This window comes from Eutrema salsugineum, unplaced genomic scaffold (genome assembly GCF_000478725.1).
Source record: "Eutrema salsugineum unplaced genomic scaffold, Eutsalg1_0 scaffold_1, whole genome shotgun sequence".
NCBI lineage: Eukaryota > Viridiplantae > Streptophyta > Magnoliopsida > Brassicales > Brassicaceae > Eutrema > Eutrema salsugineum.
Window position 1 is genome coordinate 13,686,211 of NW_006256909.1, and position 5,567 is coordinate 13,691,777.

The following is a 5,567-nucleotide window of genomic DNA, read 5'->3' on the forward strand; positions in this document are numbered from 1 at the left end:
CTCAGTTCTCCTAAGAACGGTTGATGTCTTTTAGAACTCCAAAAAGAAAATTGATTTAGAAGGGAACTGAATTCCAATGACTATATAATTTTGAGATTGACTTGACCACTACATATGTCTAAATACCAGGTTTTCCCAAACAGTCTTCGGATGTGAAAAGACCAATAAAATAGCTGTATTTGGTAAATAATTTATGCACGTTGAAATAATTTATGCACATTAAAATAGCTGTATTTGGTAAATAATTTGACCCTATAAATATTAGGAGCAAACCAAAAATAGCAAATAATAATAGGAAAAAAACAAATAAGAATCACAAACAATAATAGTTTGAGGGCTGGCCTTGGATGATGGACTCTCTATTTATAACTTTAAAGGTATTATCTTGAGAAAAAAAAAACTTAAAGGCATTATTTTTTATATTATTATTGATGTATTTATGTCGTATCCATATCTATAAATTTTTATTTTGCGGTTTCCCGTCCCCATTCCCATCCCAGTTTCATGTCTCAGTGCAGCATAGAGATTCACCATCTTCACAACGTGTTCATATTTCTCTTTGGCATCTATCTCCATCTCCTTCAAACACCGGAAAGAGTCCAAAAAATGTTCTATCATCTCCATCTCCCTCTTTGTTCCTCTAAAAAAATTAATCTGTATCGTCTTCACTGGACAACATATGAGCGAACAACCTTTGTCCTCCCGGATAATAATGCAGTTACAAGCATCCCCACATTTATCTGTCACGTAGTGTAAGAGACTCTGAAAGCACAAAAGAGTCAATAAGGGGCTTCAAAAAATAGTCTCTCTATTTGGTAATGCTTTGACAAATGAGTTGTGTGTTGTTATACCTCAAAGAGGAAAGTTTCTAAATGTGGACAGTTCTTTAGGAGAACCGGCATTGCTTGCCATCCCCCTCCCTGGCTGCTCCTAATTTGTAACATTTTGAGGTTGATGAACAACGGCATCAATTCACAGCATAGACAAAGCAACCGAAACAAGAAAAAAAAAAAAAAACATAACTGAAATATTTGTTTCAAAATTCACAATGATCGTTTTTCTATTTAAAACTAGGAGACTTAGAACATTAAGACAATCTTTGATGTGCATTAGAATCTAACATGGCTATGAAATCTCATGCTTCAGGAATTTGAATCTAAACAAGGATGTCTAATTACTTCCAGCCAAACTACAAGAGAGAACAAAATAGAAACTGACCTCGAACGTACAAGAACATAACGAAAGTTTCTGAACATTTCTAATGCCGTTGATGAGCTTCCACACATTTCCATGTCGCAGAACAACATCATTATTTAGCACTCCTATTTGCTTGATTTGGTCTACGGTTGCAGAGAATGATCTCTGGCTTAGATATAGGGGACAACTCTTTAACAATTAGAACTACCAGCGCGCTATCCATTGGTTGAAACTGAACTTGTTGATAATCAATGAAACCAACGAAGGAGACAAACCTCCTAATTGATCAGTTTGTTTCTGGTTTGTTAACGAAACTCAATTAATCAAATAGTTGTGCTTTGATAATTTGGAACTTTAAATGTACTTAGGGAGGCCCTTAAACACTTGTCAATCGCCAACCGCAAAAGAAACAAAACCATGTCAACTAGCTGTGCTTACAACCAATGTCAAGCTTTCGTCTTGTCGTTCGTCATTTCTTATTTTAGTAATTTTAATAATCACGTGTTTAACTCGAGATTGAACGTTTGTCCAGATCTGGAATCTACATACAATAATGCGAATATAAATTAACATGTTATAATATTATGTTTGACCCGAAAATAGAAGGCGGTTATACAAGTCTCACATATACAGTAAACAAGAAAATACTATCATTTTTGAGTTGGGACCAACTGAAAACCATCAAAACATATTAAAACATATATATATATATTATATATATTATAATATATATATATATGAGTGAATTACATAAAAAAACACTTTCCTCACTTATTCTACATAAAAAGACACTTTCAACTATTTGAACACTTTTTTTACTGTTTGAAATACGATAATCCCAAATTATTCTTTTATTAATTTACTTCCTCTTCATCTCTAGACCCGACAAACAATCCAATTTCTGAGAAATATCTAACTTTCATCCTTTATTATTCTAAATCATCATCTAACACTATTGCAAACTTACATCTTCCTGAAATTACAAACGTTCATCTCCTTGGTGATACTAAATCTGGTTTTCGATGTGAATGAATACTTGTGGACATGTGTGGATCCTAAAATCCACACTCAAGAATTTAGTGTGTTGATTTTGTGGTAGAAAAATTTGGACAAAAATTCTGGTAAGAGCGATGTAAAAATAAAGACAAAGATCGACGAATTTGGATTGTATTGATGAAAGATGAATGTTTACAAAGTGTTTTTTTAGCTAAAGATTGGATGCCCTTTACAAAAGATTCAACTCCTATTTATACTAAATAGAACGAAACATACTAAATAGAACGAGACGAACTGTTCCGAGATCCGCGGGTTGATACGTTCTCTCCTTCTCCGAGATCTCCGCGATCTCCTTTTATCCATCTCTCCACGACCTCTTTTTCTCCGAGATCTCCGCGATCTCTTTTTATCCAGCTTTTCGCGTCCTCTTAAATTGATTTGTACTTGAGTATATTCCTTGGAGATACTTTCTTTGCCTTAGTTACAGGTCTATAGGGCCCAAAACTTTCCTTATATTGGCTTGTTCACTCAAAGTGCTTTATGGGCTGGATTTGGGCTAAATCCAACACCAACAATTGCCCCCCAGCCCGTTTAGTGAGAAACAAACTAAAGGGACAGACTATTTTATGGAGGATTTTTCACCCCGTGAGACCTATACGAACGACCTATATCGCGTGATTTTTGATCATGGGATCAGGATTTCGAACAAGGCGTTATAAATGCTCTTTGTTTAAAATGTGCCGAAGTTTTATAAGTTGTGACCATACGATCGCCTTAGAGAGATCGCGTTGTGGTGCCAAGTAGCGAGTAGCGAACTGTGATAGTAACTTTTATTTTGTAGGCGCCAAGTTACTCAGCGAGCTACGAGCTTGATGATCGTTCTGTTTAGATCGATTTATGATAGTTTACTGCGGATAACGACTTTTTAATCTACTTTGGTAGAGTTCGTTATCGTTTAGCGAGGTATAAACTATGACTATTAATTACCCAATATGATAGCGAACTAAGCTGAGATTGTTCGGCTCAATCGTTACTTAGCGGGCTCGGGGCCTCAAGCTATGAGATCGTTTTAAGAGATCTTGAAGTGAGCGAGTTTTGGAATAAGGGTTTCTATTCACAAACGCGATGTTACATACATTTTTTATAATTTTGACTAAGTATGTAAGAAAAGATAGTGGCTGGACTCGGTGTTGAGCTGCCTACGTACCCCGTCAAGGGATCAAGCCTGAACGTAGTTCGATTATTGTTGGTGCTCGGAGGTGATAATGTTTGAGATTTATAAACATTCCACGTTCTTATCTCTGGCACTCCGGTTCTGATGTTCGCGAGTTTGTAGACACCGCTGCGGACTACTTCGACGATCCCGTAAGGACCTTCCCAGTTAGAGCACAGCTTGTCGGTGTCAAACTCTTTAGTGTTATCGAATACCTTGTGTAGCAGGAGATCGCCAATACTAAAGCTCAGGTGTTTTTCACCATAATTATAGTAGCGGACTGCGGCCTGCTGGTAACTCTGGATTCGGATAAGGGTTCGATCTCTTAGTTATTTGATCACCTTGCCGATGTTTTGGCATTTCTTTGTTAAGTTCTCCGTTTTCCGGACAGAAAGGTCCGGCGGATACTTAGTACTAATGTCTGTCACGATCTCATAAGGGAGTTTGTGTCTGCAAAGGTGGAGAGGTTGGGTGTCAGTAACCCGGCTTCGAGCTGTTCTCGGAGGAAGGTTTGTTCTTCCTCCTAGCGAGCAAAGCTCGAAGCTTGATGCAAAGCGTCGTCCAGAGACACCGGACAGCGAACCGATTGTTCCTGTCTAAAAGGTGAGTCGAACCATAGCCCTTGTTTGAGCGCGGAGAGTGCTACTCCCTCGTTTAGTTTGGATATCTTGGATTTGATTTCCTTGAACCTAGCAAAGTAAGACCGCAGGGGCTCCTGGTGATTCTGTCTGCAGGTCCATAGGTCGGCTTCCATGGCCTTGGACGTTATAAACACTGAATAATGCTTAAGGAAGGCCAAACCGAGCTGCTGGAAATTGTCAATGGATCTTTCTTCTAGTCCGGCGAACCTTTCTAGGACGGATCCGACTAGATTTTCGGCAAAAAGCCGGAAATAGCCTGCCTCTTTCTCTTCGTCGTTGAGATGGGCTCGAGCTACGGCTAGCCTGAAAGCTCTGAGATGGGCTAGGGGATCTGCTGTTCCGTTATACTCTGGAAATCGCATTTTCCCGTAGCATTAGCTATGCGGTTGGTGAAGGGAGTCCTTCGAGTTTCGTCCAACATGCGGTCTATATCGGGGGCTGAGCTCGTAGCTTTATGCACTGCAGCGTACATACGTTTTAGCTCGGCGTTGTTAGCTTCGATGTATCGCTGGAGCGCGTCAGAGTTGTTTATAGATTGTGGATCTATAATGGTAGGAGAGTCATCTGCGTATTTTTTATCACGCGTAATCCTCTGATGCTGACTTCTGAGTGGGAACGTGTTGTTAGCTGTCCGTTCTTCGTTAGATCGCCTGTCTGTACGGAGGTTAGTGTGAGTCGCACTGCAACCCTGTGGTCAGCAGAAGAGTGGCGGAGGCGACGATAGCAGATCTTGACGATCATCTGCCGCGGGTATTTCGTGCTCCGTTTTTCCGGATTCGAATATCGGCAGATGATTGACTATCTCTCTAAACATTGGGGTGTTGTTAGTTCGCGGTGGAGTGACGAACTGCGTTAACAGATTGTCATTTGCGAGGTGTTCGAACTCCAAGCGAGTAGTCGGAGGTGGACTTCGATCTTCCTCTTCGGATAGATCATCGTGATCTTCGCCCTGAGACTGAGTTGGTTGTGCCCGCTCTCGTCGCATGTTAGCTATCTCTTTCTCATTTTGTCTGAGAATAGCTCGTTGCTCGCGGGCTTGTTCTGCCAAGAAGGCTAGCATCCTTCGGAATTCCTCTAGGTCGTCGCTGGTTACCGTCTGAGACAATCCGGCCCGGACGGATTCAGTTCGATTCGAACTGGTGAATCCGATCGGTGGAATTCCAAATCTTGCCCAAGTCCGCGAATATGTGAATATTGGGGCCGTTATGGACTCTGAGCGTGACACGGCAGGCATACCTGTAGTTCGCATCGCGCTCGAAGTACCTGTTTGAGTCGAGCTGGTTGTCGGATTTACGACGCTCGACTCGTTTGTCTGTTCATGGGCAGACGAGCTTTGTGGATAGGTGATCTCGGCACCTCCAGATCGTCCTGCGATGCTGAAGTTTAGTGCGAGGCCGGAGCTTGTCTTTGAGCCAGATGTTTCAACGTTTCTGGGATCCATTTCGTTCTTACTTGTCTTTGAGATCGGTCTCAGGTGTAAGAATTTCTCTGTTTTTTTCCCACAGACGGTGCAAAAATGT